Raw genomic sequence first — 14,177 nt, 5'->3', positions numbered from 1 at the left:
GAGGGTAATTTTCCTCTTCCACCTACAATTTCAACATTTACCTTGGGAGATGTCAAACCACAGAGCCTGTGCTGCGCTTCAGTGCCGGCTGTAGTGGACACCCCGTTGAACATAAAAAGCAAATTGAGCTCCTTGGACATAAGCCATTTCTCGTCACTTTGCTCAGCGAGCAGGCTCAGCGCACACTGAATGCAGGTGTCTCAGAGCAATTGAGATGTGTCCAAGTGGCTGTAAAAGGGATATTTGATGCCAGTGCCATGGCTTAGTTCTCCGACAGTAGGCGTAGCGGCGCGCCGGTTGGAGTATTCTTGGTCGCATTTAATGGCAACGTCATGGCAACATCAGCTCAAACCACCAAATGGAGACGGGCGTGCCGACAAGCTGACCCTGCTGATGCGGGATTAACACTATGATAAGAGAATGCTGTGGCTTAGTTGGTTAAAGCGCCTGCCTAGTAAACAGGAGATCCTGGGGTTGAGTCCCAGTGGTGCCTGTCTTGCCACACAGTTTATCATTATGGACAGCAACATGCTTCTACATTAAATTTAATGGAAGTGTTCATTTAATTTTTGGAACAACTTGTTTTTAAAAAAATCCATACAAATTGCGAAAGATAAAATACTCATCTGTTTTGTCAGTGAAGAGGAATTACTGCCAGCTGGCAAGGAAACGAGAAAGATTTTTTTGTCTTTAGCCAAAAACCTGTGAATGTAGAAGAAAGGTGATGTGCGTTAGTTTCTATGGCACAGTCAGTCAGCGTATCCTTCAGTTAAACATAACGTTGGTAAATCAAAAGTCCCAAAGACGCATTTCAAATTAATCCGACCTCAACACCGTCTCCCCTAAATGTGATGGGGTTTCTTTGGATGTCCTTAAGCATCCTGATAGTTGCAGAGATTTCAAACTTTTGGCACAAGTCAAACTACAAGAAGTTAATAGTTGAGCGCCTATGTCAATATCACGGGAATGTGACTATGTAAACTTAAATAGTATTCAAAATATTGCAATTTTGTTGTAGTTTAAAAAGATATTTTAGCTAGGGATCCTCAAATGATGAGGGTAGAAAAGAGAACTATTCGACACCATCAGGAGTGCTTAACGTGATACAAGTGTTTTTTAATCACAAAGTGAAAATAGTAAATTTGTCTTTCACTTAGGCGTTCATTAAAAGCTCATTAAACAATGAAGGAGAGGCTCGTGTTCCGAATTCTCTGCGTGTCTCATTGTCTTGCTTTGATTTTTAAAATGTACACTGTTGGCTATTCACTCTTCCTAACACAATTAAAGAGCCGAGTTTAGTTCAGAGGTAAAGCATCTCATGCATCGTTTTCTATCACCAGCATCTCCACTCTGGATTTCTTTTTAAGCGCCATATCTTTTCTGTGATTTCTTTCGTTTGAATTCCCTCATTCCCAATTTCAGCGCGACACATAAACTCGTTTGTCTGTTTTAAAGAGATGCAATTTTTAAAACAGACAAAATGAAAGACTGTTTAACTAAATACACATAGAAAACGTGCACCTAATTGAGAAAATTTGGACTGGGGTGATTTATTATTGTAGCGGCGCAAGCTCACAGTGGTGCACTTGAGGAATGCGGTACAAGGGCCAGTGGTGCATTGGATAACGCATCTGATTACGGATCAGGAGACTGTAGGATCGTAATGCTCTTAAACCCAATACCATAACCGTAGTGTGTTCAGTCCTACACAACCTTTCTATCGACTGAATAAGCCTCCTGTTCCATCTCCATCTTCTTCCCACACATTCCGGCTATTTCAGCACCGTTATTGTTGGACCACAGTCACAGATACGTAAGGGACACTATTCTGAAGAACCGTCTTAAATAAATAACGTTGCAAAAGGTAACGATAAGGGTTTCTTAATGTAACCTTACATTTGGCCGTACAATACAATTTTCTGTACCCTCAAAAAACTAAAAAAAATTATTACTGCTTTCTCCTGAGAAACACAAGTGTAGTGTCAAATCACAATAAATAATACAACAAATATACTAAATTAACACCCAGATATGACAACACACAGCTATGACAGAACACATTGAAGACTTAAAAGCCCTTTAAATTTTTATTTCCTTATTTTCCATTCTCTTCCCTCCACAGGATAACTGAAAACTAACTATAATAAAGACTGTATATGCATTACTTGTTTACAGCTACTAATAAAGATATACATGGAACTTAATTATTAATAAATAACACTTTTATTAATAAATACGTGTAATGATAACATTCATTGTGAATATTTGTGGTGTCTGGAAAGCAATTTTAGTTAAATATAATAATAATTTTCAAGCAAGTGGTGCATAACCTTGTTACTTAATGAGTACATTATTTCCATTACATTCAAGACAGTTCTAATGTGATCAATTGTTCTGCTTAGTCCGCTACTGAGTTGCTTAAAACCTATGAAGAGGTGGTTTAAGCTAGACTCCTAATGCAGTAACATCTAACGGGCAGCAGCTGTTATTTTAGGTTTGTTGCAATTGAGAACAAGTTTAGTACAGAGTTGCTGACAAATTTCAACGGAGTTTATTGAATATAAGTTTATTGCAATTGACCCATTGTAGCTACCAATCAGCAGCAAGGAAAAACAAACTTCACTTGTGCCTGTCAAAAAAAAGGAAACAGAGTAGTAGTTTATGTGGTAATTTCAGGTACTGTACAATGTAAGAACTAATGTTAACTACTCCCATAGTAATGCGTGGGGTCCTATCAATAGAAAAAAACAATTGTTGTAACCCGAAAATACAACAAACACACAACAAGAAGTCTTCCAGGAACCTAGGTAAATCCCGGTAGTTGTCTAACAACTACGAAAAAAAAAACCAAACGCAACAACTTCAAAAGAAAAAGAACATTAAAAACAAATCTGGGGAACAACAAAAACACAGAGTCTAATGCGAGAGCTTTTTCAAGTCTTCAGTGCTCCTCTCGTCTCAGTAGACCTTTCTCATATATTTGTGTACAGGTCAGCTGGAGATACACAGCTGATGGTAATTTAAGTAGGGAGCTGCGTCAGCATGCATGGGCTTCAAAGGAGAAAGTCAAGGTTTATTCCATGCTGAAAAGAGAAGGAAACACAATGTTTCAGCTGTGGAGCCTTATTCGATTGTGACTCGAAGTAAACCTTTACTTCTTCGTTTGATGTTAATTTATCTTCATCAGATACCTGATAGTATCTAAACTTGACAGTTGCTTTCAGTAGCTAAAGCTCTAGGTGAGGCTTGAACTCACAACCTCGGCATGACTCCGCTGTGCACTACTGTTTAAGTACCAAACACGGACCGATTGCGCCACTGGAACTGTGCAAGGTATGCAGAAACACAGGGTGAAACCGGTTTCGGTTGTGGATCCATCTATACATGGGGAACACTAAAATAGCAAGGAAAATACAAGAAAAGAAACTGAAAGAATTGTGCTAACAGCAAAGGGGGACGGAGGGAGGTGGTCGGACAAGTAAATCAGCCTGGCAGATTATTTGTATCGTCATTTTTTGAGTCAATCAGCAAACAGATTTCTCTTCATGTGCCTTAAACTGTGCAGTTTGTATCTTCGTTGTAGATAGGTTTCTTCAGAAGTCCAGTAAACTGACAATAATGGAGAACTAGCTGACGCACCCCGTCGTGAAGACCCTCTGTAAGGTGATTACACGTTTCATTTTCAAGTCGCCTCCTTTACACGCAATTGCAGCCCGGACACTGAGAGAAAGCAGGAGAAATTGCTTCAATTTCAACGTGAAAGCACAGTACAGGCTCGATGGCTTCACATCTCCCATCAATCAAATAAAATTGCAGTAAAGCGATCTAAATATGACTCTGAAGTACTGGGAAAGATGATTATTTTGAGCGTGCCTCCCAGGGTCTGCTACGAGGCTGAAGTTACAGTAGCTTCTTATTCACCAGCTTCTTATGCGTGTTTTTCGTTCCACCTTAAATGGTGCTGCTGTGATGTTATGTCACCTTTCGCCTGTAGATGGCTCTCTTCAATCAGTACTAATCCGGCTGGAATACTGTAGACATCTTCACTGAAAGGGAATATCCAAATAGCGACTGTCCAAATTATATTTTTGTATGGAAATATTTCAGAAAATCGCAAACCAATTTTAAAAACTCATCACAACACAGACTTACACTGGGAAAAGGTGACTGCACTTTCTGCTTATTGCTACGGCCTTCCCCCCGATTATGAAAATGTCTCACAGTTCTGACACCGCCGTGTGAAAGACAATGTAACAGACTATCAAAATCCTGAAGTACAAGAAATTTTAATGCACCAGTTTTTTAAATATGACCCTCTGATCCTGGCATGTCAGAATACATTTCAAAAAAGTATGGCACCAATTGCACGAATTGCAATGGCACAAATTGTTGAGAATATCACTGACCTTGCCGATATTTGCAGGGGATACGAATGTTTTGCACATGTTGAACTACAACACTTAAAAATTTAGCTTCTTAGTCAATCTCACTGGGAATGTCCAATAATGACGAACATCAGTAGCTTCAAGGAAACTTAGACTCGCACATGGAGTTTTATCTTCAAATGGAGGGTGGGAGAATTTATTTGTACTCTCGTTGCTCATTAGCTAAACTATTTTAAAAATATAACACAGATTTGTTCGAGAAACTTGTAATCGCCTTAAAAAGACAGTCTTCTTGAAGATGTGCACCAGCTAGCTCTCCACTGTCAATTGACAGGACTTTAGAAGAAACTGTTCTCATACAACCAACATACAAATTACACATCTTAAGGAACAAATCCGTGTACTAAATAACATAAAACTGTCGCTGCAAATTATCACCAAGCTGTTTTATGTGTCTGACCACCTCTTTCCTACTTTGCAGCGAGCACAAAGCTTTCTGTTTCTTCATCGCTATTTTACTGTCTCTTTCCCCCATGTGGAGATGGATCCACAGCTGAAACTTTAGGTCAGTTCCTGTTACTCTGTCCGATTGAAAGAGCTGTATTAAAGGCACTCCCATCTCTGCAGGAAAGTTATTGCTGCTCTCAACACAATATACTGCAGCCAAATGTGATAGCGATACTGTCACTGCCTGTGGGCCACGTGTTCCTGCTGTCAGTCTATTATGTCATGTTCATCCACACCCAGAAACATTACTGCTGTAGCACAAGAGTTCTATAGGCGCAGTCCATAGAGCAAAAATCTCTTAATCTCAGAACTGTGGGTTCAGCCCTCTGTGTCAATTTCATCCCCCCAATCCTCCTAGCATGACCTGATGGCGTAACAGTGATACCCAGTACCCAGCGTAATTCAGCTTTCTTTCCACTTGATTCAGATTTTGATCTGAAATCATCGGCCGAACAAGAGTTTGTCTAAATCGAGGGAGATCTGCTCACAAGCAAGTATTAAACACTTCAGCATTTAATACTTCAGGTTCGAATACCACAGTTTGTCAAAACACTGCCGCTTCTTAAGCTAATAAGTAACGGTTTTTGAGCACGCATTGTATTGTTAATGCTTATATTAAAAAAGCATAAATTCACATAGTGGAATTTGGACTGAACATAGTAGTCCAGCCCCTTTACAACATTACATACCCTCTGATTAAAGCTTAAAACTACAGCAGCAGGAGTAACAATAATGGCAACAACATGTTTGGAGTTCGGCATTTCATTTATTCTGCGGAAACATCGTATCGGAATGAACTGCCCGAGATAAAAGAGTAATTGCGGCTTCAGATCGTTTTTACAGAGCATTGCGTTGTTCTCTTCATGCTGACTACACGCTTTAAATTTGTCGTTTACTGCAAGCGTTGCTTTTCCAGGTTTTTCTGAAATTCCTCGCATTTGAGCCAGCACTAAAATATTTCATTCCCGTCGCTGAATACATCGTGGAAACGGTATTTGCAACGGAATGCTGTCACACATGAAACCTTTTCGTTATTCGGTTCTGAAGTTTGAAAATGAAAATAAAACGGGGGTCACCTCATAGGCTTGAAAGAAGTCCAAGCAGCATAAAAACCCGCGAATTCTCACAAAGGCTGCACCTTTCTTCTGCTGCTGTTATAAATAAGCCTTAAACATTTTAATGCATACCTTAGTGCTGCTAACCACATTCACGTGTTTACGAAGCTTTTTTCTGTCTGTTATGTTTTTGCTAAGCAGTTTCTCCGTTCTCCTCGTACTGTGATTGTCAGCGAGCACAACAAGACTGAAACAGTGTAAAGGCAGGTAAAAAAGTCAGGGTAAAACGCCTAATTGTCGGGAGTGGGGTTTGAATCTGTGCCTCTATTTGGAGAGCGAAACAAAGCTTAAAAGACACAAATCTGTGAATTTGCTGTTTTAAACCGCTCGACTATCCTGAAAAAATGGGTGCTGATTGCACCAGTCGCATCCGATTTTCCGTAACTTTGGGACGATTGATACGACTGGACGAACACAATTTGTGGCGTTTAGCATGACATGGAAAACGGTAGCGGAGCATTCGCGTCCGGACTACCAGACTCAGAAACAGTTTTTACCCCCGCACTATCAAACTATTAAACTCACAGCCTCTCTCACTCTCACCTAACCTCTCACCTATGATCTGAACCTCACGGTGCCTTCTTTCTTACCAAAAACCCAAACACACATTGAAAATCTACCTCTACCATACATGTCAAAAGCTCACTCCCCATCATTTCTATCCCTTTATTTCATTCTTTTGATGCGTATTTTTGCACATAACCTGTTACCTTTTTGTTGTTTTGCACACTGCCTGTTGTTGTTTTTTGCACATCAGCTGTTGTCTCTGTCTTTCTTTTGTTATACAATTGTATTGTTGTTGTGTTTTTTTCTTTGTACTACTTATGTCCGAGAGCTAGCTAAATAGCATTTCGTTATACCATATACCTGTGTATGAGTATAATGACAATAAACTTGGACAATAAAAAAGCATGGTCTTCTCGTTCCTAAGTCAGATTTTTAGTGCTTTCGAACGTTACTTCCAACCTGGACTGACAGCTCACCCGATCTGTTTGTGATCAGACCATGGATTGGGGGGTTGTACTAAGCGCACGTTCCTTCCCAATGCTGAGGCGATCATTCGGAAGATGTGTGTGAAGAGAGACAAGCTTTGTCGACTAAGAAACAAGGCAGGATATGCAAGAATACTAATCACTGGCGACAGTTATGCTCTCTTACTATTGAGACTCCTACATTGCGAGTTTTTTGAAGACTTTGAAACTAAAGGAAGCGGAGACAAATGAAACAGCCACTTGGCCACTGCTCCTTAAAGTAAACATGGGAATAACGTTGTTCAAATTATTTTTTCTGAATCTGGTTTACATCGCCTGGAGGCAGCAACAACAATAAAAGGGATACTTAACAAGGAGATACGCTGTAGCAGTGCGACTCCAACAGATGCTCCTGAAGAGACTGGAGGTTTAAGCCCTCGGCCGCGTAACGCTCAACAGCGGCTCTTCAGCTCTTGTTGTTTGACCTAGTGGTTTTATAACGCGTGGAAACGACCGCAACTTCGTTTTCTGAGATGCTTTCTCTCACGTGGTAAAATCTCGACCTCTTTGGCATCTCTGGCTATAGTTCTTCTGTAGAGCAGGCTTTCACACCTCTGCTTATAGTGCTCTTGAAGTCATTTTATTTTTACAGGAAGACGCATACCCTAACGATCTCTCATGTTTTAGAAATGCTTCATAAGGAGTGTTTGATTCAGGACAAACAGTATACTAATTGTACAATGCAGATTTATACGGCATTCGTACTGGATTTGAGTGGGATTCTGAAATACTTCTTGCAAAGGTATTCAGACTTTCTTGAACCTATAATAAAAACACAGACCTGAAACTCCCTAGCTTCCAATCTCTGATGTTGCTGTCCTTAAACTCGGACGTGATGTTCTGCAGACGTGTGCATAATGTCCTGTTTTCTTACAGTGTAGACATCTTGCTGTTCACGCTCCGCATTCATCTGCTTTGTGCATTGTTAGTCCGCACCTGTAACATGTAATGTCAGCCGTCCCCTGTTCTTCTATTTCTCTTGCATGACTGCGTCCTGCTGTTGGGCTTTTGTTTGTAAAGTTTGAGCGAGCGCCCCGTTCGGTGTCACTTTGTCACTGTGGTCAGAAAGCATTCTTGATTCTGCTTGAGCTGCTTCATGAATTCTAGCGACTGTAAGAGCTCTTTCTAAAGTCAGCCTTTCCTCCTGCAGCAATTTATAGTCTCTTATGTGCACATTTTTCCACAAGTTGATCTCTTAACATGTCAGTTTCCAATACTCCAAAGTCACAAGATTTAGCCAGTTCTCTTAGTGCAGTCACAAAAGCATCAACAGATTCGTCCTGAGACTAAGTTCTCTGCCTAAATTTATGCCGTTCCAAAACCACATTTCTCCGCGGTGTAAAGGAAGCGTCTAAGGCAGCTACAGTCGTTTTCTCCAGGGAGGTTGGCGAAAATCCGCTGCACGGGAGCCCCGATACAGTGCAGTAATGTACAGTAGCACGTCTCACGGCATCCAGAGCTTCTGTAGATCCACTGGCTATTTAAAAAAAATCTGTACGACTCCATCCATATCTTGTATTCCGTATACAAATCCGGAGCTCCGAGGTTCAGTAGAAGCGGTGGAAAAAGCCGGGCATAAGCAAAGCTTCTCGGCGCGGCGGCCATATCTTCCAATGGGCAAGCTAAACGAAAAGTCCGAAAATTCAGAAGTTCGTTTCTACCAGCAAGAGAACTAAAATCTGCAGTGTTCTGCTCGCTTTGACTCCGTCAAGCACTCATCTCTGGTCGCCATAAATGTTGTGTATCTAAATTTAGAGAAGTTTTTATATTATTTTAACTATTTTGTTAACTACACAGATCACGCCCTTACACTTTATATTCCTGCCTTCTACTCTCGTTCTGTTGTCTCGCGATGTCTACTCACTATACTACATTTAGCATGACTTCTTGTTGCAGTTCAGCTCAAAGCTGGAGATGATCTCCATATTCTAACCGCAGTAACAAGTCCGAAACGTAGGACACAGTACACACGTTTTAAGTGAACTCAGGTTGTTAAAAAATTAAACCAGCGCCCCGTCACAGAAAACGTACCCCAGTCTCCCGCGCAACAAGCGGGGGTACTCAGCACTATACTAACGAGGAGCGCTTGTCAGCAGCTGAGCGTCAGCTCTGTTTACTGTCAGCAGTCATTTCCTCATTTCCAAAGACTTTTTCACCTGCTCTCAGCTTTTAAAGACGGTCATAAACGCTCAAGAAGTAATTCATGTCAGTTGGAAGTCTGTTTCTGTTGTCTCAACTCTTGCTAAAGAAAAGCCGTGTGTGGGAGACTCCCTCTCTGAAGACGTTTGCCGTTACCCTGCGAGGGAGAAGAGCCATCAATCACCGAGGCAACCACTGAGACAGTTAACATTAAACAAGTGAAATGCGAGATGTTGTGATTTTTTTCCCGCTTAATGCTTCTATCGTTTCTACTCTAACGAGAAAGACCTCTTTATTAGAAGTGAGATTTTAACAAACGTCTCCAGGGTTAACTGCGACCTGAACGCAACGCCTTAGACCACCAGCCATCTTGCCTGTGGTACTAAGAGCAGCGCTCAATAAAAATGATCAGAAACCGAAAGCGCTTCTTATGCGGATCAGTATATTCCGATTCCACTGGTTCTGCAGAAGAAATAAGAAAAGCCGAACTCAAAGCACTGTGTTGCCATTACGGGTACTCTGCAGCTGCTTTAAGATCTACTCACACCGTGTTGCCATTAAGGCTACCTAGTTAAAAAAAATCTTATCGTCATCTTTTTGAACGTGATTATTAGACACCCGTTAAATCTCCACCGAGGTTTCTTGAGAGATCTTCAGCGAGCGAGTATTAGAAAACTACGTTGCTTCTAACCTCTGCTGTCACTGTAAACTCGGACGTGATGTTCTGCAGAGTTGCAGTGTGCCTTTCCTCTTGTCGTATTCAAGAGTACTCACTGTGTGAGCTCCTCACTGCGTGTTCTGTACTCTACTGTGATTTAATTTAGATGATTACGGGGAGTAGAGTGACAAGATCTACTTGAACATTTTCGGTTTGTGAAATGAAACACTAAATACACTACTGTAAATACAAGTAATGGACATTTAAAATAAACACAGTACAGCTAGAACAGTGAAAGATAAAAGACTATTTAGAATGACATTTAAGAACAGCACAACCGCCCGAACAGGGACTTGAACCCTGGGCCCTCAGATTAAAAGTCTGATGCTCTACCGACTGAGCTATCCGGGCTCTGAAAGAAAATCGACACTGTCGGGATCCTCGCAAGTCACGTGTCTCTTGTTCCGAAGAGCAGTCATACCTGACCCGTCTGGAATGACCACTGACAGACTTTATCATGAAGCGACGGCACCACTCCCAGTAGAATGAGTGAGAAATACAGCATAACATGGGTAGTTAAGGGGCTCCCACAATCCATCTTTCCTCACATTACTGATTTTTTTCAATAGCATTTGGACCTTTTTTCACATTCAGATTTTTTTCTCATTTAATAAAATCTTTTAATCAACAACATTAAAAAGAAAACAAATGGATCATTTTTTGGAACAATAATTAAAAAAAATCTTTCAATGCCTTGGTTGTATACGTGTGCACACCCTTTATAAAGGGAGTTGCAACAGTGCTGAAATGTAAAGAGCATTTCTGTAGAGAAAACAGCATTTTTTCTGCCTTGATGTTTAGCTTAGGGAGCCTGTCTTTTAGAAATTCTATTTCTTCACACCTTGCACAGCCTCCCGACAGACTAACGAATATTTTTGGGAGAAATTGGCTCACACACCGGAAGACACTAACGTTTATTTACGTTAGAGTATGTGAATAACAGTTTAACCGAAAAAGTTTGTAATTGTGATTTTGTTAAAATTTAATAAATCGTCTATCATCAGTAAGTAATTATTAAGAAATTGTTTTATTTCATAAACTATAAGACAATTTAGAGAGTTTATAGGTCATATCCGTCGCTTATGTTCTTTTAACTCTAGCGTTCAGGATCCAAATCCAGGTGCGGACGGTTGTGTTTCTTGAATCTCTTGTAATCATCAAAAGTCGATGTGTAGTCCTTCAGTACTTTCTCCAGTTGTGCCATGGATATTTTATACGATCAATACTTGTCATGCTCTTTTACATTTTCCTTAACTAAATTAGTTCAAATAATTTAGGATTTAACAGAACTAAATGAGGTACATTTAAAACAGCAGCGCAACTCTGCAGCACGTCGAGTGTGCCTGCATTTAATTGTGTAAACCTGGCTCTCTCTGAACACGAGCAAAGAGTTCTCACTCAACAGAAGATTGCGATGTGAGTACTGTAATATAAAGCACCTGGAGATGCCAGGGATTGAACCTGGGACCTCATACATGCGAAGCATGCGCTCTACCACTGAGCTACATCCCCGATGAAAACGTTTATGGAACAGACTTAGAGATGTGCAAATGCTCACTGATCACACCACTCACGAAGAATGCCTGCAGTTTCCCACTTTCGCGTTTCTTCTACTACAGAGTAAATTCATAGGAATGAAAAAATAAGGAAGGAAAAATAATCGCATCGAAGCTTCAAGAGGCTGGGCACAAATTAATCTGTTATTTTTGCATCCAGTTACATGGGCGACGGTGGTTGATTCCCAGACGGGGGAGTGCTTTTTTTTTCTACCTCCTTACTCGACTGTCCTTCAATTCTATTTTATTTGAAAGCTATTTGCATCTTTTAAGTGCTCTTGATTAAACTATGCATAGAAAAACAGCAGTACTGATGATTTAACGTAAAAGGGTGAAACAACGCCCCAACAACAGGAATGGTAACAGGAAGGATCGTGTTCTTATTTAATATGTCCTTTTGAGATGTCTTGTCAATGCACACAGGCGGTAGAGCTGAATAATTTACTTTTAGTACTTTCTATACCAGGAAGAAAGGAGCAGACTTTAACTTTAAGAGGCAAAAATGACACCTTGTCAAAGCTAATATTTATTAAAATGACATCACAACAAAAGAGTGGAGCCTTGAGTGAATAAAGCCTTGAGTGGAGCCTTGAGCTTTCATTGGATGTCTGTGTCTCCATAACTTTGTAGGTGAGAGAGAGGATTGTGATAATTTGCAGGTGCTTCTCGGGAGTGCGTTGGTGGTACAGGCGCCTTCCAAATAATTGAGTCAGTTTTTTTAATCCCAGCCAGTGCAAACCCAAATCTTTTCAAGATAATCTGTGGTCCGCTAACACATCTTTTGAAACACTACAACAGGTAACACCCCGTGTGAAACATCATGAGCATCTATTAAACCTCTCTACCTACCCGTTCCTCACAGAGACATGACGAGGGTCTAAAGGGACATTTTGAGCCGTAGAAACATTTTAGCATTCCGTACTTTCCTGTGCAGTCAGGCCAGTTCCACTTTAACTGCGCCCGACAACGGAGGTCGTTTTGAAAACTACGAGAGTAAAGGAAGAGTAAAGGATTGGAAGCTAGGGAGTTTCAGGTCTGTGTTTTTATTATAGGTTCTCAAATCTGAATACCTTTTCAAGAAGTATTTCAGAATCCCAGTCAAATCCAGCACGAATGCTGCATAGATCTGCATTGTACAATTAGTATACTGTTTGTCCGTTGAATCAAACACGCCTTATGAAGCATTTCTAAAACAGGAGAGATTGTTAGGGAATGCGTCTTCCTGTAAAAATAAAATGACTTCAAGGGCACTATAAGCAGAGGTGCTCTACAGAAGAACTATAGCCAGAGATGCCAAAGAGGTCGAGATTTCACCACGTGAGAGAAAGCATCTCAGAAAACGAAGTTGCGGTCATTTCCACGCCTCATAAAACCACTAGGTCAAACAACAAGAGCTGAAGAGCCGCTGTTGAGAGTAACACGGCCGAGCGCTCTAAGGAGCTGGCTTAAACCTCCAGCCTCTTCAGGAGCATCTGTTGGAGTCACACTGCTACAGTGTATCGCCTTGTTAAGTATCCCTTTTATTGTTGTTGCTACCTCCAGGCGATGTAAACCAGATTCAGAAAAAAAATAATTTGAACAACATTATTCCCACTTTTTTTCGAAGGTGCGGTGGCCAAGTGGTAAGGCGTCAGTCTCGTAAATCGACGATCGTTTTATCAAACCCCACCCGTGCCTATTTCGAAGTCTTCAAAAAAACTTGCAATGTAGGAGTCTCAATAGTAAGAGAACATAACTATCGCCAGTGATTAGTATCCGTGCATATCCTGCCTTGTTTTTTAGTCGACAAAGCTTGTCTCTCTTCACACCCATCTTCTGAATGATCGCCTCAGCATTGGGAAGGAACGTGCGCTTGATACAGCCCCCGACTCCATGGTCTGATCACAAACAGATCTGGTGAGCTGTCAGTCCAGGTTGGAAGTAACGTTCGAAAGCACTAAAAATCTGACTTAGGAACGAGAAGACCGTGTTTTTTTAAACGAGTAAACGATAAAATAATATACTGCCTGCAAGACTATGTCAAGTTCAAGTTCAAGTTTATTGTCATTATACTCATACACAGGTATAAGGTATAACGAAATGCTATTTAGCTAGCTCTCGGACATAAGTAGTACAAAGATAAAAAACACAACAACAATACAATTGTATAACAAAAGAAAGACAGAGACAACAGCCGATGTGCAAAAAACAACAACAGGCAGTGTGCAAAACAACAAAAAGGTAACAGGTTATGTGCAAAAACATGCATCAAAAGAATGAAATAAAGGTATAGAAATGATGGGGAGTGAGCTTTTGACATGTATGGTAGAGGTAGATTTTCAATGTGTGTTTGGGTTTTTGGTAAGAAAGAAGGCACTGTGAGGTTCAGGTCATAGGTGAGAGGTGAGGAGAGAGTGAGAGAGGCTGGGAGTTTAATAGTTTGATAGTGCGGGGATAAAAACTGTTTCTGAGTCTGGTAGTCCGGACCCGAATGCTCCGGTACCGTTTTCCATGTCATGCTAAACGCCACAAATTGTGTTAGTCCAGTCGTATCTATCATCCTAAAGTTACGGAAAATCGGATGTGACTGATACAATCCGCACCCATTTTTTCAGGATAGTCGAGCGGTTTAAAACAGCAAATTCACAGCTTCGTGTCTTTTAAGCTTTGTGTTTCACTCTCCAAATAGAGGCAAGGGTTCAAATCCCACTCCCGACAGTCAGGCGTTTTACCCTGTCTTTTTTACC

The 14,177-nt window shown here is 40.8% G+C and overlaps 2 non-coding genes across 2 annotated transcripts; both read right to left on the bottom strand.

Moving 5' to 3' along the window:
• Positions 1-10,173: 10,173 nt before the first annotated feature.
• Positions 10,174-10,246, bottom strand: trnak-uuu (transfer RNA lysine (anticodon UUU)). The gene has a single exon. It is a non-coding gene; the product is annotated as a tRNA-Lys (tRNA).
• Positions 10,247-11,335: 1,089 nt separating this feature from the next.
• On the bottom strand, positions 11,336-11,407 carry trnaa-cgc (transfer RNA alanine (anticodon CGC)). Its single transcript has one exon. It is a non-coding gene; the product is annotated as a tRNA-Ala (tRNA).
• Positions 11,408-14,177: the final 2,770 nt, after the last annotated feature.

This window comes from Lepisosteus platostomus (assembly GCF_059453375.1).
Source record: "Lepisosteus platostomus isolate fLepPlt1 chromosome 5 unlocalized genomic scaffold, fLepPlt1.hap1 SUPER_5_unloc_4, whole genome shotgun sequence".
Lineage (NCBI taxonomy): Eukaryota > Metazoa > Chordata > Actinopteri > Semionotiformes > Lepisosteidae > Lepisosteus > Lepisosteus platostomus.
Note: the sequence above shows the minus strand (reverse complement) of the source record. Positions and strands in the feature narration are given on the sequence as shown.